This window comes from Ptiloglossa arizonensis, chromosome 4 (assembly GCF_051014685.1).
Source record: "Ptiloglossa arizonensis isolate GNS036 chromosome 4, iyPtiAriz1_principal, whole genome shotgun sequence".
Taxonomy (NCBI): domain Eukaryota; kingdom Metazoa; phylum Arthropoda; class Insecta; order Hymenoptera; family Colletidae; genus Ptiloglossa; species Ptiloglossa arizonensis.
The window spans coordinates 7,287,239-7,311,787 of record NC_135051.1 but is presented as its reverse complement, the minus strand read 5'-3'; the positions used below and the strand labels follow the sequence as shown (position 1 = coordinate 7,311,787).

The 24,549-nt window shown below is 41.7% G+C and overlaps 1 protein-coding gene across 1 annotated transcript in view; it reads left to right on the top strand.

Moving 5' to 3' along the window:
• The first annotated feature begins 12,408 nt into the window (after positions 1-12,408).
• Positions 12,409-24,549, top strand: part of LOC143145696 (cyclic GMP-AMP phosphodiesterase SMPDL3A) — a 79,482-nt gene continuing 67,341 nt past the window's right edge. Inside the window, exon 1 of the mRNA XM_076309315.1 lies at positions 12,409-13,041. The gene's annotated coding sequence lies outside the window, so the exon portion shown is untranslated. The remainder of the gene's footprint in view (positions 13,042-24,549) is intronic.

Sequence of the window (24,549 nt, the reverse complement as noted above, 5' to 3'; positions counted from 1 at the left end):
TCCGTCCGCGGATGCACGCGCGTACCTATGAATCGGGATTAATTCCGGCCAACAGTTTGCTCTCGCTCGTTGCGCGGTTCACGGAATTGTGGCGTAGCCGCGGAGGAGGCGCGGTACAAAACGCGCGGCAAATACGTGCACGTAGTGACGAGTATTTGCGCCGAGGCGAGTCCGCTTTGGCGTCGCGTGTTCGGCCGGATGCACAGACGGGCGTAGGAGGAATCAGCGAATCTGGAAAGATTATACGTGCACGGTATGTCAAGTTTCGGCGCGCGTGGAGCGCGGCGGGGGAGTGGTTACGGTGGTGGGAGTAGGAGTGGGGGAACGAGCGAACGAGCGGCGCGCGCCGCGACGAAAGAGCGACCTTACCCGAGGCACGTTCAAGAGTTTTGAGATCTTCCATCGGGTCCAGCGTCGAAAATGCCGCGCGTTCGTGGCCCCCGACTATTTCTACCTCCGTACACCCGACGCCGGTAATAATATTCGCATAAATAACAGGCGCCCCGGAACCAAAGGAGGAAACAAATGCGAACCGTTCGGAGAATGAATAAAGATTTCGTGGATAAATTTCGACGGGCCGGGTACGCGAACGTGTTGTATAGTTCGTTCGCGCAACTGGAAGAAAGTTCGCGTACGTTTTTGCGTATCGCGAGTCGGATGACGGAGTATCGCTCAGTTGTTCGTTTAGATTGATTCTTTTTTTTTTTTTTGGTATCTTGAAAGGTTGGAGTATTTGCAAAGGAAAAGATAATATGTATCGTACGGAGAAGGGAAACTTTTAGGGGTGCTTTTGCGGGATCTTTAGAATAGGATGTAGAGATGGAAGGTGGAAAATATAGTTTTGGGTGGAATTCAAGAGTGACTTTGAGTCGGGTGTTTTTACGAGCCTTCGTCGGGCCTGTGAGTAAGCGAAAATTAGTCGAGAGTGTCGACATTCCACTTACTCGTGGGTACCACGTTGCCTTTAACTCGAGACTAATATTTATTTTTCCCTACAGTATCTTCGTTCGAAGGGTTTCTTGGCGGAGAATGTTTTTTTTTTGAGATATTCCATATGCAATTTATAAAAAAGGTTTCGGAACAATGTTATTCATTTTTAATCGAAGTACCGTTTAAATTAGAGACGAACTTTTGTATAGTATTCTACTTAAATAGTCTAAAGATGTTTGCAAGTAATTTTTAATTTGAACCGAGCCACATAATTCGTAATTATATTTTCATATCTAAATTTGTAGACAATTCCCTCTACGTTTAAATAAGAGACGAAGTTTTGTATAGTATTCTACTTAAATAGTCTAAAGATGTTTGCGAGTAATTTTCAATCTGAACCGAGCCATGTAATTCATGATTATATTTTCATATCTAAATTTGTAGACAATTCCCTCTATGTTTAAATAAGAGGCGAATTTTTGTATAGTATTCTACTTAAATAGTCTAAAAACGTTTGCAAGTAATTTTTAATCTGAACCGAGCCACATAATTCATGATTATATTTTCGTATCTAAATTTATAGACAATTTCCTCTACTGTTGCGAAAAATAGCACAGAAGCTTTCAGCATCGTTAATTCGTTGAAAGTCGAAAAATGGCAACGCGTACTTTATATTTTATCCATCGACGTACTATTGATTTTCTATCGGAACACTAATGACCAATTCAAGAATACGACCTAGATTTATACTTCAGATCGAGGAGAAAGTAGTTTCTGAAATAGTTTTCTCACAAAGATTGACCGAAACGTCTAATGTCTACGAATTTCAATTTCCAATGGTCCCAACTACGAGTAATTTCCAATTCTTCACTCTCGAATGCGTAACTGACGTCGCTACATATTTCCCATCGATATAACCGACCTGTTTAGCATCCTTTATTTGTCCATCGAATTCAAAAGAGTTCTTCGATCGTGTTGTCACGTAACATGGATATGAAAACGACGTAACCACAAGTCGTTCGTATTTATCTTTAGCAATTCCTCAGCGAGTTTCCACACGTATCCAATTTCTTTCCACGTGTGCGGTGTGTAAACGATTAACTTCACTAGCAGTCATTCTAGTGAACTGTTACGTTTATTGACGAACATTGGATTCTAGTGGAATTGGCACATATGTTACATAAGACCGTAGGGTCGATGTCCCTCGAAAGATTAATCTAAAATATAGGAATAAATTATTTGGAAGAAACTTTGTAGACATAAAATTAAATCTACCTCTAATTAGAAAGTGAATCTTGAATAATATTAGGCGTATACATACCAATATGTATAATATCAAATATTGTTGATTATTATAATGAATGTATGTTACTTGAAGATTTTACTTGGTAAAGGCCCACCAATTTTCTGTTGCATCTGAATTAGGAAACTCAAATGACTATTCTAACGAAGAAACTCAATTTTGCTGTTTCCACTCGCGTCAGAGCTGGCTTTGACGCTTTGGATAGTCATTCTCTCGAAGTATCCAATCTGTACATTCACAGGCACACCTTTTTTTTTAACGAACAGTACCTCTTTCGTACAATTTAATAATTTGTGGTGCATTCAAAATACCACTGAAAATACAAACTACGTAATGGGAATCGAAACAAACTTATAACACGAACCTTTAACGTATGTTTAATCCTTTGTACTACTACTGCTACAGATTTACAGGAAAGCCAAAATGTTCGAATAGGAAATTATGCTCAAAACAAGACTCGTCCGTGTAAACGACATCGTTCCAGTTACGGTCAATATTATCTTGAACACGTGCCATTATATTTTCGACGTGTACTCTCGATAACAGACGTTTCAGCGAAGAGTACTCTGCCAAGAAACATTATTGTCTTCTAAACGCCGTTTTATGGCCATGATACTGTCACGGATATTTTTCTTCAACTGCAGAGGCTGTCCATTACGCGAACATCGTTCCGGCTGACGTTCGAACAGATTTACAATTAATCGTTCGTCTCTTTTCTCTTGTCGCTCCGAATGGGGGCTTCGATTTCGCGAGTCATCGACACAGTACCTCGTCTCAATCTTCGCAAAGAAGTCTCCCGGATCGTGAATAGATCTGGACGCGACGGTTTAAGTCGTGTTCATTCGGTCACTTCGAATGAGAAACTCGAGAATAGGAACAGCCTACAAACGGTGGTCCTGGTGTTCTCGTTGATACACGTCTACGTCAAGTTCTTCGACCCACTTCAGAATTTACATTAAAAATCCAAGCTCTCGTTGATCCATGTCTTTCGACTGCAAACAGACGTTATCCACGGAGACTTTGCCCGAAACAATCGATACTCGATCCACTCTCGCGACACTTATTTGTATCGCAATTTCTGCCTTAACCGGCTTCCTTGGAATTTATCGCCACGCGACAGGATACATTTCGCGAAAAATAGAAAGATTTCTCTCTTTATTTCTCTCTCGGATGAAATTACGATTCCGTACGGGGGTCAGGCTGGCCAAGCCTCGCGACCAAGCAAAAGTGACTCGATACGGTCCATATACTTACTCGTGGATCCCCGTATCCCCTTAATCCGAGACTGATCTTCTTTTATCCCCACGATACACAAGGACAGAGCATTTATGCTTACGCACGATCAGAAAGCTTTCGTTGAGCCGGGGCGTCGTGGGAATTACTGGTCTCGGTGGAATTACCGGCGTCGTGACATACGCGCCGTCGTTAATTCACCCGCGTCCGACTCTTCCTTCCTCTTTGCAAAATACACATCGGGCCGAGCTCGCCCAGCCGATGTAAATCATGCGAACGGTACGGGGTGCGGCGACCACTTCTGAAGCAGCTTAAACATCGTCGACTCTGGAGGAGGACGCTCGGGGTTTTACCATCCCCCCTTCTCTCTCTCTCTCTCTCTCTCTCTCTCTCTCTCTCTCTCTCTCTCTCGTTCTCGCTCTTTCTCTCTTTTTCTCGCTCTTTCTCTCTCAAACTCCAGCAAGATTTCAAGCACGCTGTAGCTCGCGAAACGACGTACGGAATATTTTCCAGCGCAGTTACAACGCGAGGTATTCTTGCGTAGCAATAAAACGGTGGATTCTTGGAGATAAAGAGAGGAATGGTTCCCCCGATGTCGTTCGGCGAATTCTTGAAAAATATCCGTGGCCAGGTACCCGTGTCGTCAGGTCGAACAGGGAGACCGGGAAGAATTGATAGCCCGCGCGGACGAACCATTACGAAGTTGTACCGGCCGTTCCCAAAATGTCGCGCGAGTTAGTCAGTCGAAAGGTCCCCGGGCCGTAGAATCTGGCAAATGAAATTCCTCCGATCCAACGTCAAGTGACTTTGATTTCTACATGGTTTACCCGGGACTGTAAGGAAGGAGGACCGTTCCGACCGGCTGCAATTCCGCCTGGAATTCGCGCGTTTAACGTGATTCCTTTTCCACCACCGCGTTGCTCGAAATGGAACCGTTCGCGGTGGAAAATAATTAGAAACAGCGCGATTGACAGCAACAGCGGGTGGTGATTTCGCGATAACGTTGTCGGCGAGTTGAATTTTACTTGGAACACTGATGCACCGGGTGGCGTGCAATTCCTGGCACCGAACAGGGCCGAAATTCACACTCGAACGTGGTTCGCGTTTTCGAGAGGTGCGCGCATTCTTGGTTTTGAAATTTGTACTTTAGGTTTTTCTGTTTTGTATTTTTCTTTTTTTTTTGTTAAGTATTTTGAACACATTGGGTTTTGTATTTTTTTATTCTCTACTTTATACATACTTTGCGTTTTGTATTTTACTCGTTTTAGTTTCTTTTTCTTATCTTGTATCTTGTATGCTATAATTTTGTAGTTTCCACTTCATCCTTTGTATCTTGTTCTTTCGTACTTTGTGATTTGTGTTTTATCTCTTGTTGCATTTTCTATTTTGTACTTTGTAGTTTGCACTTCATCCTTTGTACCTCGTACTTTCGTACTTTGTGGTTCGTGTTTCGTCCTTTATCTTTGGTTGCATTTTGTATTTTGTACTTTGTAGTTTACACTTTAACCTTTGTATCTCGTACTTTGTGGTTTGTGTTTCGTCTTTTATCTCTTGTTGCATTTTGTATTTCGTATTTTGTATTTTGTATTTTGTATTTTGTATTTTGTACTTTGTAGTTTGCACTTCATCCTTTGTACCTTGTTCTTTCGTACTTTGTGTTTTGTGTTTCGTCTTTTATCTCTTATTGCATTTCCTATTTTGTACTTTGTAGTTTGCACTTCATCCTTTGTATCTCGTTCTTTCGAACTTTGTGATTTGTGTTTCGTGCTTTATCTCTTGTTGTATTTTGTATTTTGTACTTTGTAGTTTACATTTCATCCTTTGTATCTCGTTCTTTCGTACTTTGTGTTTTGTATTTCGTCCTTTATCTCTTGTTCCATTTTGTATTTTGTATTTTGTATTTTGTACTTTGTATTTTGCTGTTCAACCTTTGTATCTCGTACTTTCGTACTTTGTGTTTCGTCTTTGGTCTCTATGGTTGCATTTTCTATTTTGTAATTTGTGATTTGTAATTAGTATTTTTATTCTTGCCGAAGCACTTTCTCGTTAATAATGATAACAGTTTCTTGGCAAGGCATCGCATTTTTTTCACGTATACCACGAATTACGCTCCACTCTGTACAAAGAATACAAAATATGTCTAAAATACACAAGTACGAACTAGCAATAGTAGGTACTGTAAATACAGAAGAGAAATGCTTGGATAACTGTCACAGGATTGGGAGAATTTTTCCCTGGTAAAGCCAAGATTAATACAAAGCTGTAGAGGATTGTTTATGGAGGGGTTTTGACCATTCGATCTTCCGAATGTCTATTCAATATGTTACCGATTTCAAACAAAATACAAATTCTTTTGTCACGTGTCTTTAACACATTGGTAACTCTTCCGATTTTACGAATACATTTAAATGTAATTTATACTAAATTTAATCTACCTGTATAGTGACATACAGTAGATAAAAGTTGCACGAAAATACGAATATGTAAAAAAATGGAAAACAAACGAAACAGAGGTGAATTTGATTTCGATGAAATTGGGAAATACAAACGCAACTGAGAGACACTAATGTATTTGGCGTATTTGGGTCGAACAAAAATAAACTGGTCGGGGCTGATAGTTTATTATATATTACACAGGTGGTGCACACAACTGGTATTATTCTAACAACACCATAAATAACTGTATCAAACATTGATTCGGACCAATATTTAAAAAGTGTCGTGTAATTCTTTAGATAACCAATACATTCAATTTTTCAGTATCGAAGTCGACATTATTTTTCCGTAACAATGCCTATAGATAATATCAAAATATATTTAATTTTCTTAAGTAATATAACTTTCGAGTAACCATTATCCGGTTTATTGTACCGTGAATTAGAAGTAGTGTGTAGTTGCAGTTAACTTTTCCAAACTATCTTGAAACTTTTTTAAGAACACTTGGGTTTCATATTACACACTTAACTCAGACGTCAGTCTCTCGTTACTCCAATTGATTCAGTATTCTTCGAATACACATATTCGTTTCAAGTTTATCTAAAGCTTCTGTTACAACATATTTTCATAAAAAAAAAAAAAAAAAAAAAAAAAAATTGAAGATCAAAAACCGTACAAATATCTTAACACAATATTGAGCGAATTTTTCTTTTATAATGCAAATCTATTTTGCGGATCGTTCGTAGCGACTTTGGATCAATTCCGTGAATCGTCGAGAACGTCTTTAGAAATTTTCCAGGTTGCACGAGTTCTCGACATCCGTCCAGTCATTTATTTCTCCTTTCATAATTCAGGGGTGAACATGGTTCAACGGAGTGTCGGCGGAACCGTGAAAATACCGTCTGGTGTGTAGAGGTTCTCGAGTGTCTGCGGGAGTCACAGGTGTATAACTGTCGGTTAGTCGCGCGGAGGCGCGCGCCTCGGCGTTTATTTTCCGGCCACAGTCTACGACGCGTCTCGCTTATATACCACGGATGCACGATTGCGTGCTTGTTTGCGCGTGCACGCGTCTCCGCGTTTTCCGCGCGTGGGTACAAGTCTCGGGACTAATGACAGCGTGGAGTTCGTGACGGTGGTGAAAATTCTTTTCGCCCTGAAACTTCTTTATTAAGGAAAACGCGTGAACGTTTAATCTTGAACAAATACCTCGCTATTTCGGTAGCGCTGACGCAAAGTCTATCACCTACGTGTCAACGATAGGGATCAATTGCAGTTGCATCGAATGCAAGCGTGAGGTATTCGTTATCGGGAGTTGATATATTTTGCGAGTATTTGAAAATCGTTGAAAATTAAGGGTGATCGATTACTCAAGCATTCGAGTAGTATTTGATGAACCAAGTATTCGAATAGTTGAGTATTCAAATTATGTGACCTACGTGCCAACGATAGGACCTGAGTGCAATTGTACCGAAGCAAGTGTGAGATATTCGTCATTGGGAGTTGATATATTTTTCGAATAGTTGAAAATCATTGAAAATTAAGTGTTATCTTACTCGAACATTCGAATAGTATTTGACGAATCAACTATTCGAATAGTTGAGTATTCAAAATGTATGATCTATGTCAAAACCTATGATCTACGAGTCAACGATAGGATTCGATTGCAGTTGCATCGTATGCAAATGTGAGGTATTCGTCATCGGGAGTTGATATATTTTCATTGTTCTCCTTTGCAATTATTTGAAAGTCGTTGAAAATTAAGTGTGATCCTATTCGAGCATTCGAACAGTGTTTAACGCATCAAGTATTCTAACAGTTGAGTATTCAAATTGTATGCACCGAAGTGTTCGAATATTCGATCGTAGGAAAAATTGGTATTTTTTATGATACATATGATACAACGGGTGTATAGTTAGATCCATCGAATCAGTTCCCAACAAACATGGCATCCTTGTCCGATAAAAAAAAGATTCTCGGGTAATGCATTCGTATACCGATAAAATTACATTTTACTTGAAAGCATCTTGTGAGCATCTAAAACTTCCTTTTATTCTTCTTAAGTTCTTTGTACGAGCAGGTTTACTGCTTTAGGAAAATCCTCGTGCAATATACGTCCTGTAAGACGCATATTCTCCTTTTATCAGAAGGCGAAATCCTCCAAAAACTTTGCAGGGCTCTAGAATCAATTACAGACCGACTTACTTCCGCTGCCTAGACATTTTTCTGGTCACGCAACAGACTAAGAAAAAGACTTCCCAAAAGGAGAGTATTTCCTCTGAATAATTATCTATACACGCGAATAAAAATTGCAATTCGTTCCCGTTGATAAAGCAACGAACGAGATGCTGAATGACCAAGTATCCTGGTAATGAACAATTCAACGAAGATTACCCGATTTGAATATTGTCCGCAATGGAGGTCTTTACAAAATGTCATCGTTAATTTATAAACACTCATGGGATACGTATAAAATAAATTTTACTCTATTAATAAAAATTCCCTATTAAATACGGATTAATAAATCCCTCTTTATTCGGGATTATTAGTTGTTCTCACCTTTGCTTCGACGTTGACCAACAATCTGGGCTACAGTGAAGCTGAATCGTAGTAGGCGGACAATTTTCTGCAGTTATTTTAAACGGGACATTTTATGAACAAAAGACACATGACCACGCGAGGTCTCGCAGCCGACGTGGTTTGCAACACTGCTCGGATGTTTTCTCTTTTCTTTTTTACCATTTTTGCGTCTATAAGACACAAAACAAACCTCGGATTATCCATTTTTTCCGGGGGAGAGTGGTCCAAGATCATTTTAATAACGGAACACGAATAATGTCGATAGAAATGCGCCAAGAACGAAGAACGTAATCAAAGGAAGATAACAATGCTATCGGGAAGACAGGATCCCGAGTATCTAATTCATATTCAGTCAGCAGTCATTCAGGTAGCATCTTCCGGATGCAATCAAACTTCAGCCGGTGAGCAGCCAGGTTCGATTTAATCAAAGTATCGAGCGCGCCAATCAGATTGCGATAGCGGGGCCGTACACTGCGCGATTGTATTATTTCACAAACTATTCGAGAAACACCTGTTTGATTTCCCTTTTAAGTGTTTAAATCGTCGAACAAATAACCCAGGTGTTTGAGTGGCCATTCAAGTTGCTATAAACCGCACTTCAAGCGCAATGCTTAAATCTATGCATAATTCAGGTCAATTCGATTTCCATTGCGCATTCAACACTATAAAAGATGATTCGCGGTTTATTTACGCGATCTCTGTTTAGTTTTTGACATCGAGTATATAATTACGAGAGAGAGGGGGGGGGAGAGAGAGAGAGAGAGAGAGAGAGAGAGAGAGAGAGAGAGAGAGAGAGAGAGAGAGAGAGAGAGAGAGAGAGAGAGAGAGAGAGAGAGAGAGAGAGAGAGAGGGGAGCGATTTCGCCATTTGCGGAGTTTGAAATTTACACGGTGGTTTAGGTTAGATACGCTTTGATTCAAATTCTCTATAAGGCTACCTTTTAAGAGTGATGGATTTCACGATTGTACATTATACGATCCAAAATGCATCCCATTGATGGCTATAGGATCCATTCAGGGCCGGCGGATGTAAACTCAAAAGCTCTAAAAGGAAGCAAACGGTCGAGCAGTTACGGTGGAAGACCTCGATTATTGCAGAAAATCGAGGTTGAAAATTCGTACAATAATCAAGGTAATCCAATGAGCTCGAGCCCGCTTACAAATCTCCACTGCCTATAAACACTAGCAGTTACTACTGGCCCCCTCTCCGACTTCATTCGCTGCTACCTGACCATTTTCCACTTGCGAAGGCAATGCAACGAGCAAGCCAGGCACTCGTGTAATAATCGAGGCCCTACTACAACCACGACCAAGGTAGGATCCCCCAGATAAAAGCCTTGCTGAACCCAACTAGATCCAAGTAGATCCAAGACACGAAAGAGGGGATTGGGGACATATTTATGCTTCTCGAGTCCGAGAATAAGGTTCTTCGGAGTCGTACTTTCATTTTCAATAAGTGCTCGAAAGGAATTAGACAACGTGACATTCTTTTCACTCTCGATTCGATTATTTATGGACTGGGAATCTCCATGTTCTAATTAGGGCTCGAAGGAGTTGAGAGTTTCTTCCAGCTTCTCAATAGCGATCGACCTATGGTGAACCCATGGGAATAGCCAGACTTTGGGCAAGGATTACGGAATTGCAGGCTCGTTTCTCAAATTAAGGGCGCATGCGACGTCCATCCGTTGCATATCTGCATGCCTCGTGCAGCAAGCTTGTGCAAGACGCATGCAAAATTCAGGAAACCACCCCTCCGAGTCCATATTGGCGTCTTCAGGGCCACGCTTCTATCAGCAACGTTCCAAGAGCGTCCCAACGGGGTGGAGGAGAAATTGGAACTTAGGTGCGGCATAACATCAATCTTAAGAATAAGACGGGAATTTGAAATTCCTGAAGTTACGTCCAATTATTTCAGCGTATTATGGGTGCAACGATTTTTAATGCGATGCAGTTTCGAGCAAAGGGAGAAACTTTTAAACAGTAATACTGTATAAAGTATTACTGTATAAATATAATTTTATTGGGTTGTTCGGAAAGTCATTCCGTTTTTTTTTTGTATTAATTACAAAGGGGAAATTCTCTTTGTGCAGCCAACTAGAAACACACTTAAAAGCAACAGCCATTCTTCGTTTCCACATAGCGTAATAAATTTAAGAATCACATCACTAGCATCACGACCATATAGTTATATATTAGGTTGTTCGGAAAGTTATTTCGTTTTTTTTTTTTTTTTTTTTTTTTTTTTTTTGGTGAAAATGAAACACGAGTTTTTTTAGAGTGTATAAACGTTTTATTAAATTATATATTCTCCATTTTGGAAAACGAAATTACTTTCCGAACAACCCAATACATTATAAACTCTATACCTTACCTATATAATCGATACTTCGAGTAAATCTTCGTGAGATTTTCAATCTGTGATTCTCTCCGGGAGACTCATTTGATCTCTCGCAGTTAAAATCTCGACATGACTTCTAAGAAAGCATTCCCACGCGCACTTCGTTTTGTAATACTCGAGTATTCTGCGAGTTAACCAAGTATCTGGATATTCATGGTGTTTGTATAATTATCAGTTCGCAAGAAAGATAATACTGTATATTATACTCGAATAATGATGTTCAAATTTTCTAATATTCGAATAATATTTGAATTCTTTAATACTCGAGTAATATTTGAATTCTTTAATACTCGAGTAATATTTGAATTCTTTAATACTCGAATAATATTTGAATTCTTTAATATTCAAATAATTGAATTCTTCAATACTCGAATAATATTTGAATTCTTTAATACTCGAGTAACGATATTCGAACAGTGACTTTCGAATACTCAAATACCCAAGAAGTGTACATCTGTCGTCCCAATACCTAAAAAATATTCCCGCAATCTCACGCAAGATACCAGAAAACTTGAAACCCCCGCAGCTTCGACGAACCTTTCTTCCTTCACTTCCGCGACACGAACCGCAAACCACGGAAACAATACCAAAGATTCGATGGATCACAACTCCCGTACCGTGACACTCACCGAACACCAGAATCACCGTGTACTCGAGTACCGATCACGAGAAAAATCTCGGTTTTCCAGTCCGTGGTTCTCTTTCTCCAAGTTGTCAATCAACAACCAAGGCGCCTTCTTCCTCCCCAAACTTCAACCTCGGGCGATCAGGACGCGCAATTGCTCCTTCAACACTCCTCTCTCCCTACAGAGTCAATTACTCTCTAGCTAAAACATCCCCGATTTCTCCCAAAATCTCCACCGTTGGAACACCCCGCCTCACCGTACTCCGTCCATCTTTCAAACGCATCTCAACACGTAGAAGCAGCTTCGTTGCGGTAGGTTACGGTGTAAAGAAAACCGTATACTTGATTTCTGGTTAATAAAACGTTACGCGAGACATAAAGCGATACGATGATGTATCACGGTGGTGGTGGAAGGTGATGCGAAGCGGGGAGGGGGTTAGGGTTACGCGCGAAGGGCTACGTGTTGCGGCCGAGAGGGGGAGGGGGGAGGGGGGATATCCGCGCAGCGGAGAAAGGGGTGAACGTTACGGGGGGTTGGTCAGGTTGGTGGTACGAGGCCGAAGGGAAGAAGCAACGCACTCACACAAAGACGGGTTACGTTATTACAGGAGGGTGCTCGCGCGTTCGCTCGTGTTGGCCTTACATCGTTGCACCGCGCTCGCTCGCTCAGCTCGCTCGCTCGCGCGCCACTGCATGATAACGTCTGTCCTGTACGTGTATGTTTATGCCTGTGCGCGGCGAACGGGTGAGAACCGTAATGGGTTGAAGAGAGCCGAAAGGGCGCAGTCGCGAAGCCGGAGCCATCCTCGACCCCCGGCGGCGGGCAGCGGCGGCGGCGGCGGCGGCGGCGGCGGCGGCGGCGGCGGCGGCGGCGGCGGTGGCGTCGGCGTCCTCGTCGTCGGTATCCCACCGGCTCGAGGAGACTACGAGTTTGTCTCGCGCGAAGTTGCGGGCCGCACGCGGTGGTTACGCTCGGTTCTCCTGTGTGCTCCGTACGCGGAAATCCTCGCGTCGACGTATCCGCGCGTACAGTGCTACGTCGAGACCGAACGACCGCGGATCGATCCGTCAGAATACGTCGAACGAGTGATCGGCGTCGATTCGCGGAGTAATTGTGCATAGAGAAGAAGAGAAAAAAAAAAAAAGAAAAAAGAAAATACGGTATCGTCGCGCGACTGTCCCCGGTGCTACGTAGTATCGTCGAGAAAGAAAGCTCGCGCACTCGGTGGGGATAGTTTAGTGCTCGTGGAAGAATGATCCGGTGAGGCTCGAGATCGATAACCGCGATCGAGCAAAAGGAGGACCGGTACCTCTCGGGGAGGACTCGTGGGATTTCATCCCCCTCCCCCTTCCTCCTTCTCTCTCGCTCCCCTGTGAAGCCGGTTTATACGGGCTGCTTGCTAGCTGGCGGATCATAAGTTTCCGAGGGGCTAGACATCAGGGGGATTGAAAAGCGTGCGCGTGTGGGTGTGCGTCCCGCTATGGCCCACTACGATTGAGTCTGTCGTGTGACGTTCTTTCGTATCGCCCCGACGTACACGTAAGTACCGATTGTGTCACTCGTACCGCGGCGTCTTTATCGCGCCACGCGGGTATGCGGGTCCCGCTGCGAGCGACGTGGACGACGCGGGCTCTAGGTGGGACCCATCGGGTACGGGAGTCGTACAGTATACGAGAAGAAACGTTCGAGTCGGTTTCGAGGGATTCGAACCACCCGAGAGAAGTTTTCAATCCTTTGGAAACATCCTCGTCGTTCGTTCGTATCACAATCTGAGAGATAGAGGAGATAGAGGAGATGGAGATAGAGGAGATAGAGAGGTGGGAATTTCGCGTAGGTTGTTCCCAACGACCTGGTAGGGTCGCTCGAAAGTTTCTAGAGTAGGGTTCGTTGTGTCAGCGGGGAAGTCAACACGTTGGATGTACACACACGTCGTATCCACTGAAGCTGGTTGTGCACGGTCTTCGAAAAGAGAGATCCACGATTCGTCGTCCTACGCTCGTCTAGTCGCCAGCAGATTGCCGGGTCCCTTTGCAACGTCTTTCGAGTTCTCTCGTTTCGTCGTAGCTAGTTAACTTTGTGCCAGGCTCCGGTGCCGGCGGCTCGTCACCCGGGGAGCACGCGCGAGCATAATACTTCCAACGCGTTCGTTATCTCCGTCGGCGTCATTATCCTCTGAACAACTCACCGTGCGACGTGTCTCTCGACCAACGACGAACGCTACCTAGCCACCCACGCCCTGGATGTGTCTCGATCGGGCGCGAATCGATCGACGGAATCTCCGTGAGAGCGCGGTTTCTCTCGCGTTGAAGAAATATTTAACGTTCGCGCCGCACCACGACCCGGTAAACATAATTTCCAACGGCACACCGATCCACCAACGAGCGAACGATTAATCCGACGCGATTTCGCGCGGTACCGATACGAATCCCGCGGGACGTATTTCCACGATATCGGGGGATAAATGTTGTGTGTACCTGCCGCGCGTAACGTCGATCGCGAAAAGATATATCGTCCGTCGGTGAATTAATCGAAGAAAGTAGTATCCGGGGTCGGAGGACCCCGTTTCGACGGGGCGGAGAAAAAGCTTTCCCTCCCCCGTGTAGTGTACGGGGTCGACTGGATGTATAGGACATGTGGAAATATCGGTGCTCTCGGCGCGGCGTGTTTGCCCCCATCGCCTTAATTAAAACCGTTCGGGCGACGTGGCGTCGAACTTTTTCTCATTAGTCCCGTTTCTTCTGTGTTTCGTTCGGGATCGTCCGGTGTACGGAAGTAAGCGCGGGACCCGGCGCTTAATTATCGTTGCGCTTTGACGTTCCACGCACAACTTGCGCCCGAGCCGAAGCGCGGTTAATCTCTGTGTATTATTGGGATCCGGATGGATCAGCACGGGTGCTCGCAAGGGGGAAACGCTACGGGCTCGCTTCACGACTCGGATCGCGGTTCACGTTTACTGGACAATGTAAACAGACCCTGGATAACTCTCGGACGTGTTCAGTGACGTCTACGATCGAGTTTGCTCGGCCCGTGTACGAAAGGAGTCAGTCAACGTGCGATATGGGACCTCGAAAGATCGGTCTGGGAAGAAATTGTGACTCATTTTGGGTCGGATGGTGCAACGGTTGGACTTTGCGGGACCTGGAGGCAAAAATTAGTCGACGGTTCCTGCATTCCACTTACTCACGGTGCATTCCTTTATAGGGGTCGACTGCCATGCTGGCGTTTCACGAAACTTCCTTTAGGCGCCGTTCTGGCTTTCGTAAATTATACTTTCGGCTTTGTAGCTGGATTTTTACCGAAAGTTTCGGACCTTGGATTTGTAACCAAATATTTCGGGTTTGATTTTTGGACGTTGGATTTATATCCAAGTATTCCGTGTTCGAATGGCGATTCTAAATCTGGCGTTTCTTAATCACTATGTAGATCGTCCCTTATCTGTTTTTTTTTTTTTTTTTTTTTTTTTAATTCTCGTCCCCTGAACCAAGTATTTCGTGTTCGAATGACGATTCTAGATTTGGCGTTTCTTAATCACTGTCTAGATTGTCCCTGATCTGTTTTTTTTTTGAATTCTCGTCCCCTGAACCGTGCCGTGAACCTGAAAAGATTATGAATATTCTTGTCGACCAAGGTTCAACGATCCGATCCGCAGGTCAGATTTAGCCTTCCGGTTATTTTTATACGCCTCGTAGGTAAAGGATGGTATTTAAATAAATGTCGTGCGAGAATTATGACGCTGCTGCTTCGGTGAGGAAGTGTTCTTGCTGTACACGTTTGTTCGTGTATTTTAATCGAGTTATTTCATTAGATTAATTCCACTATTTGGTACTATTTGTACGAAAAGAAATTCTCGCGGTTGGAATGTACGAAATATTTTTACACATTGGGTGTTTACTTCACGAGCGATTGCAAACGATTTTAATCACAGGGAACATTCACTTTGAACCTCGATTTAAGCGTTATTATATCTCGTTGCCAATTTCCTAGAAATCAAACTCTGTATTTCGTTAATGTATCAAATTATACGTATAACTTTTGTTTCCCTCTGTTATTCTAACCGACCAGTTTCAAACAAAGTTTTGCGACCGCTATTATAAACTGTGGTACCGTGAGCTTGACAATGTTAAGTACTATTGCCTTGGTCCTCTAAGATCAGCTAGTCATCAAAATGAAACGATCATCAATACTTTTCTATAATTAATATAAATAGTGTGTGCTTGCGAACGATTACCTCAAAGAGTGTGTACTTACAAAGTTGTTAGTTTAAAAAATGTAAATCTGAAACCTTCAAAAATCATTGGAACCAGTTTCTCGATTACTAGGTTTTCGAAAACTTATGACTCTGGAAAACAGTGTATAAATATTATCTACTTGCGAATTGTACTTGAAACTGGAAAAAGAAGTACACTTACAAAGTTGTTAGATTAAAAAAAGTAATCCGGAACTCTTCAAAAATCATTGGAACAAGTTTCTCGATTACTAGGTTTCCAAAAACCTATATATCCTAGATATTCAAAAATCATTGGAACAAGTTTCTCGATTATTAGATTTCCAAAAACCTATGGCTCTAGATAACAGTGTGCAAATACCACTTACTTACGAATCGTACTTCAAACTGAAAAAAGAAGCACACTTACAAAGTTGTTAAATTAGAGACCTATAACTCTAGAAGGCAGTGTACAAGTACCACCTACATATAAATTGCACATCAAACTCAAAAAAGAAGCACACTAACAAAGTTGTTAAATTAGAGACAGTAGAACACTCGGGTATCGTTGAATCGAGCTTCTCGATTTTCAAAAACTCTCGAATCGGAAGGACGGTTGCGTTCCAATAAACAGAATTATTCCTCCCAGAACCGATACCACCAGCGAAGGGGGAAACGTCTCTCGGTAACGTCTGTTCGTTTCCTGTTCTCGTCAAAAAGCGAACCGGATCGCGCAATCCGTGACGCGTCGTTCGAATTAAACACACCACCCCCCCCCCCCCCCCCCCCCCCGGTGCTGTTGAAAACGAATCAATCGGTACGCTCGTAAAAGAACCGTATAACCGACTGTAGACCAGGGTGGTGGGCAATTCGAGCAAGATATCCCAGCAATTCAGCGAGCGGGAGTTACGATACGAGCGTTCGATACGTATTCCACGTATTAGAGGGACGGTGCCGGCGACGCGTTATGCCGGGCACGTAGAACCACGAGTATAATGCAAGATCGTCGCCGGATAATTTCATTTCGCCGAACAAATTTTCCGACGGATATTACGGCTCCTCTTTACCCGCTATCGTTCTTTCTGTCGTCCACAGTGTGGAAGGAACCGACGGGGAAACGACGGTGCACGAGCGACGCGGCTGCTCCACCGTCGCGAATCAAATCCAGGGAATCGACGTAACCGCACCGCGCGTTGTTATCAATTTTTAGGAACACGCTCTCGAGTGTAATTTTTTAACGAGATTTTGCACAGTGTTAGCATTTGGAACGAAGAAGTCAATGGTAGATGGTTTTGGACGCAGATGGTCGATGGTTTGGGAGATATTCGATAATGGAGTTTTCACAGTGGTTTCTTCGGTGGTGTATTAACAGACTGCGAACTCTAACGAAATGTACACGTTAATTCGGCGCAAGAAGTTTGCTAATTTTAGATGCAGGATCAAATATAGCCAATCGAGTTAGAAAATTTATTTTGATGCTACAAGGGATAAACTGTTTAACCGATCCGTAGTTCGTATTTGGAACTTTGACACTCCTTCCGAAGGACTGGACAGCTGAGTGTGATTGTTCTGGAATAAAGTTTACTAAATTTAGAATGCACCCACAGATAATATAGCGCATTATAGAGATCGAATTACGTTAGTCCGAGAAAATATTTGATAATTATCTTGGTAATTTTGGCGAAATTAGTATATATTTAAGCTACGGGTACGGTATTCTTGGGAACTTATACAATACCTAACTTCATCTTCGAGAAATCCGTCTCAATAATTGAAGGATATACGAGTATTTTCAGTTACTGCTAAAATAATTATTATTTCCCAGTAACGTGGAAAATGTCCAAAGTAAATTCTCGAAAGAAAATGATGATTCAGCCACCATCCCGAATTAAAGATACATCTGCTTCCAAATGTTAGCAAAATTTTCCAAGCAACAATTATTATAAATAGTTGAGAAATAGTCTCGAATTAAAGACACATCAACTCTCAAATGTTATCAAAATTTTCCAAGCAACAATTATCACAAATATTTAAAAAATAGTCTCGAATTAAAGATACATCTTCTCAAATGTTATCAAAATTTTCCAAGCAACCCTTATCACAAACATTTAAGAAATAGTCTCTCACTTAAACATCGATTCGACGTTCGCCGCTCAAAAGTTTCAACGTTAAACATCTTCTCAAATTCTATCAAAATTTTCCAAGCAACCCTTAACGCAAACATTTAAGAAATAGTCTCTCACTTAAACATCGATTCGACCATTCGCCGCTGAAAACTTTCAACGTTAAACATCACCGAAACAATCGACCGTACACGCGTGAAATCTTGCATCACGTTCTTCGGTGTTTCGAACGTTCTCGCCGCGCGAAAGGTAATCAAAAAGTGATCGTTCTTACGTAAACGTGTCGTCCCGTTACGGATTCGATCGCGCACGCCGTGGTAGCACGGCCCACGATATTGGAAGGCTCACCGCGGCCGTAATTCACTCGTTATTAGATTTCGAAATTTTGGCGCGCGGGCGCGACTCGGGCCGCATCGAACGGCCCGTAATTAAGCGAGTTGGAAACGCGCGAGAGCGGTTAGGCGCGACAGCCACGGCCAATCGTGGCCCAGCCCGAATCCGCTGGAGACGTTTTGCTTCTGGCTTGGCGGACTCGCTGGCTCGTGAAATCTGAATTTCGTCGCGGACGGATTGACGGAACGCGGCTGCCGGGAAGAGGAGAGACGCCGGCGGGAGGCTGTAGCGAAATCTTATCCGAATATATCCGGATTCTCGCGGCCCTTGGTACCTAGCTGCCATCCATTTCCGTATGAAATTTTTAGCAGTGGGAATATGTCAGTCTCGCACGAAATAAAACTTTATACGAATTTGTACGCCCGCGCACGTATACGTGTACATTGAAAGCGGGGGAATGCTTTCTTCGATTCGCATTAGTCTTCGCGATCTGTATCCGAGAATCGGACGTAGATTTTTAAACAACGTGGACATGGTTTGGTGTAACATGTATTTTGGTCGGTACATTTTGCGTTGAGCTAGATAATATTTATTTACGAGTAATATAGACCTTTCCAGTCTTTCTTTGAGATCTCTTAGGTATGTGAAAGTTAGGAAAAATCGAATTGTTAAAATGTAATGAAAATGTACGTAATAGAAGGACGTAGTGTCACATAGTATGAATGCTTTTTTCGATTTGCATTAGTCTTCGCGATCTGTACGCGAGAATCGGACGTAGATTTTTAAACAACGTGGACTTTGGTGTAACATGTATTTTGGTCGGTATATTTTGCGTTGAGCTAGGTATTGTTATCTCTTCGATATATGAAAGTTAGGAAAAATCGAATTGTTAAAATGTAATGGAATTTAGGATAACGGAGATTAGGATAGACAGAGATTGAGTTAGGAATCAAATGTAGAGCATTAATAATTGAACGATTTCTTTTGTATTCGAACTTCATTTATTCGTACAGAAGTCAACAAAATGTACGTACAGTTCGTTTCAATGTTCAAGTATACGATAGCTTTTTATCGTATATGGTTCTTAGCGTACATAAGTAACTGTGGGTTAGATTCATTTGAATGACTGATAATAACAATTATTCGTTTCTACCCGATAGTCGAACATACTCTTAAAATTGCCAACAAAGCTCGATGTTACGTATTCGTTTAAGGATCGTTTCTGTTAAAGTTTCTATCGGGTTGTTCGGAAAGTCGTTTCGTTTTTTTTTTTTTTTGGTAAAATGAAACACGATTTTTTCAGAGTGTATAAACATTTTATTAAATTATATATTCTCCATTTTGGAAAACGATATGACTTTCCGGACAACCTAATATATGTAATAAAAGGACGTAGTGTTACACGGTACGAAAATGTTTAGAGCTTGCAGTCGTTCGTGGAATACGGTCCAAAGACCAGTACGAGTGTTCGAATGTCAGCTGATTTCATAAATCTTTGTGGATTTCGCTGTGCAAACTTTTGATACGGGGTAAGAGTGCGTGCACGAACCTATTCAAACTTCGAAACGTCCATTAGTTCCTTATATTCGATCTTCCAGGGGTCGTTGAAGCTAGCTAGTCCATAGCTTTCGGTTAAAAATGAACGTAAAGGGAATTCACACCAGGCATTGCTTTTGGAATTTAATAAAAGTGAACGTGCTGTACTGGCTACTGTGGAATATCAGCAAAGTTTGCGCTAGATTCATTCCGAAGTTGGGATAACTTCACGAGAAACTTTAACGAGTTGATCGTACCGAGCAAATTGTTATTTAGCCCTTTCGATTTCTTAATTCAGGTCATTTTGGATAGGATTAATCTGAAAACAGGAAATAATTCGCATCGATAATTGCCTTGGAGATCTTCGGAGTAGTTGGGTCCATTCATCAACGTCCCACAGACAGTCGTCATATCATTATTTCACAATTAGGTTTGTCTTATGGTCAAGTAGTGACATGTATTAGATATCGTTTTGCAGCAGGTAATCAATTGCTCTGAACAATTAACTTCGTTGCAAATAAATTCTTATAATTTATGACGCACACACATAAGAACGTGTCTTATAATAATAGCCTTAAAATTCATATACGTGAACTTATACTGAGATAAAAAGTAACCTATCGATATCTTAATCATTTTCGACCACGACGAAATATTTGTTTATCTGTCTTGTCTTATGATCAAGAAGTGACACGTATTAGATATCGTTTTGTAGGTAATCAATTGCTCTGAACAATTAACTTCGTTGCAAATAAATTCTTATAATTTATAACACACATACATTTATATTAAGATAAAAAGTGACATTGATATCTTATTAATTTTTTACTACGACGAAATATTTGTTTAGCGAATTTAGGTTACCGTTATTATATATAATATAATATATAAATACGTTTATTATTTGTAGATATAATTATCTCTAAATAATAGACATATTTACATAATTATAATGTTACATAAATGATAGACATATTTACATAATTATAATCTTACATAAATATGTCTATTAATGTCTAATAACTGTACCAACAATTCTATGAATTACTAGTCTAGAATTATATTTACTATAAATCGTACTATTTTCATAAATGTCGCACTTCGTATTCGACTTATTCTTTCGCGTAGATTCGTTCTGGTTTACCTCTTGTTACCTCTTCTACCTCGTATAATCAAGATTCTTCAGCCAGGTCCGAAATCTGTGAAAACGCGCGTCACTACGGGACTCAGCGTAGGCAATCTCGAAAATATTATCGTGAATTTACGGGCTCACAGTGAACTCAGCCGTGTGTCCTTAACATACCGCGCCAGTCGTGTTAACTTCCTCGAAGAAAAGAGGGGGATCTAACGATCCCTCGTGTAACGTGACCGCTTAATTATCGCGAAGGTACTTAAAAATCCCATATAATCGCGCGATAAGTCGAACTGAAACTTCGTGGCAACTATTTTCGTGATTACCTGTCGGCCTTATCTCCGTTCGGCGGTTAATTCGTACGTAACACGAGCGAAAGTGATTTACCGAGGGAATTTTCCAGCGATTTTCGATGCTCTCTTGGCGCCGCCGACGATTTTCGCTGACACGCCCGAATTACCATTGTACATACGTGTCGGGAGCACGCAGACGGACACCGCGCGTTAAAATTGTCTACGTACGTTCATCGACCGGTGGTTTACCTCGATAAGAGTCGCGAGAGTATCACCCGCGCGTCTGCAATTGCTAACGAATGCGAGTTTCTCGAAACGATAACCCACGAGTCGAATGATCGGTGATTGCACGCGAAAGAAACAATGAAAGAGAGATGTTACGACGCGTTTACGAAACATCTGTTCCGTGTTGTAAAAATATATAGGTATGGATCAATATCGTTTCTCTCGTATTAATGTTTCGTTGGATATCCAGTTCGGTATGTTGCAATAACAAGCGGAAACTCTTCGACGTTATTTCACTCGCGGGCTCCCGTATTTCCATAATTGTGTTTTTTAATAACTTCTTTGAGCGTCTTGGAATTATCATTTCACCGATTCGTTTCTTCCGTCTGTTGCGGTGGTAGCTGTTCAATAAGATTAACATCCGAGGTTTTTGCGAACAGCGACGGAACGAGGTGTACCGTCAATTTAACCCGCCTTAATTTCAAATTATACGAAAAAGGCGGGAGGAATCTCATCTCGTTTAGTCGAGATTCATTCCGATATAAATTATACAGGGTATTAGAAAAATTCCTTCTCGGTGGTCTGGTATCTATTGGAACGAGTAACAAGTTGCTCGGGATTTTGAAAAGAAGTTACATCGTAATTTCCGAGTCTTTCAATTCAATTCCGTGTTTCCATTTGCGTAATAATTAAAATATAAGACACGTAGTATGGGACGTTGTCCGTGTTTTCCATCGTTAAATTAATTTTGCAACATTCGTGGTGAGTGTGGAATTGATTATTCGATTAGATCCATCGTGTAGATGATAAACTCTCGACAAAGTCGTTGCGATTCGTGTCACTTGGTCAAGGAGGACCTGATGTCGCAGTTGAAGACAAATCCTCTTTTCATCGTTAACGATAGTCGCTAATGATAGATTTCTTTGTTGGAACTTTCCATAGCTTTGATTTCGAGCAACATTTTCCCATAGCAACTTGAACATTTAACGATCAAAGAGTTTACAACGATGTAAGTTACATTACAATAATTGTTCAGGTTAGGAAGCTTTTAGAATTATTAATAATCTCTTTACTGACTTGGATACTTTCCTTTTATACGTAAAATAATTTATAAAATATTTGACATCACCTGGAACTGCAAATACAGTATATCAAATAAGTAGAGTTTGTACAAACAATCGTTTCATTCGATATTGGTACTCAATCATGTATTTATTATGACAATTTTTATTGTCAAACGAGGTATTAATGAACCATGTATAGAAATAGTACGTATGGAAAATAGTCTCTCAGAAGCTTCTTCGTAAAGCTGAATTAGTCCATAAGGTCAAATAGAACAAGTTTTTACGCAAAGTTTTTTATAATCTTTATAATACACTCTGTGTAATTTATATTCTACAGCGTGATATTTGTTGGTTTAAAAAGGGGTCAGGTCCGTGCCATTTTAATTGGGAATCGTTATTGAAATTCCGAATAATCGTATTTTTTAATAGTAAATTTTTGCCGAGCGCCGAGCGCCGAGCTGGTAATTTCGTTTATCATTTCAATCATCTTTAAATCTAAAGAGATTGATTACTGGGAAATGTTTATCATCCTCGCAATGTCTCGTGCCAAGTATCGCGAGCAAGTTTCGCTTTAAAAATGGGAGGCGACCAATCTCGATCAACCTTCCGCTTCGCCCTTAACCTTCAAACTTCTCAGTCACCTAAGTTCATGGAACCATTTTCAAGTAGCATGTTCGTTAATTGCGCGCACGATCGTGCATATTTTCAATCCGCTCTGTCGCCCGTGTACCGTATTGATTTATCATTTACGAGAAATTTAATCGCATTAAATTGTGAAATATTTATTATTGCGTGTACTCGGACGCGGTTACTTCAAAATTAAACAGCGAGATAATATTCGAAATATCTCTGCATCGGTTTGTTCATAATTACCACCATTAGAACGTCTCGATAACGGAACAATAATACAATTACGTAAAGACGAGACGAAGATCGATCTCCTATCTCGAACGTTAATAGAAAACAATGCTTCTAGAAAAATCGGAACAAGGTTTTCGCTTGCAAAATTGACCCCAAATAACTCTCGTGAGCGACCATAATGCTTCCACACGTTTCTTCGAACAAACTCACCAATTAACTTAATATTAATGCGTCGTCAACATTGATAGACTCGGAGAACTTCTCTGAGACAATTATACGTAGAAATTTCCCTAACTAACACTACGCCTGGCGGTCATTCGAAATTGTTGGAAATGAAATTCGACCTAGTTTCTTTCGCGATAAGTAAAAGAACCGTTTCGTCGGATCGATGAAGCGCGTCGTATTGGAAATTCATTTTAACGTCGAAGTCATCGCGAACCCTGGGCATAACGAATCCCGTATAATCTACGCGTACGTTTCTTTTGTGTTGTTCGAGCGCTCGAAACGTGGAGATACCACGTACAGTTGAACCGTGTACGATACATCGATGCCGAACGATATTTTTAGAACCGTGGAGGTCTGTATCGAGCGGTTCCAGCATCGTGTGGATATCTTCAAGTATAAAATAAACGACACTTGGCGCTGAACGAAATTTACATTTATATTTCCGTTACGATCCGAATCGGTGACACTCGCGACAATTTTCGACAATGAACGAATTTTATTCAATTCGTAAGCGCTCCGGGGAGTTTTCGTTCCCATTGGGAACAGTGCACGTACTTTCACGGGGCAAACATCCTCCGCGATTCGTTGATTGTACAACCGAGAAAACTGATCTTAAATATTTACGGCGAGACGGTCCCGATTCACGGGCGAAACTTCGATCGGAAGGATCGATAACGAGATCCAGTTACGCCAAATGTCAGATTCGAGTAACGGGCGTGTGCCACCACGGGTCTTGTTTCGTTTTCAATTCGGCCGGCTCGTGGGGAATTATGCACAGTTAAATTCTCCTTACGATACAATTTCATCGCGTTAAATCGGAACGTAAGACAGCGGGATAATTAAACCGTTTGTAGCGAAATACTCGGCTGCGTTGGTCCTGTCTACAGTGAGAACCGTCGCTATTTAGCTAATGCCCTCGGAGAAGATCTTATTACCGACGATATTTGTCGTTACGCGATCTTGTTTTAGGTCAGAAACGTTACACGTTCGTATGGCGTGCAAACTTCGAAATACGAATTAGTTCGACGAGTGGAATCGAATCGAAAGGCAA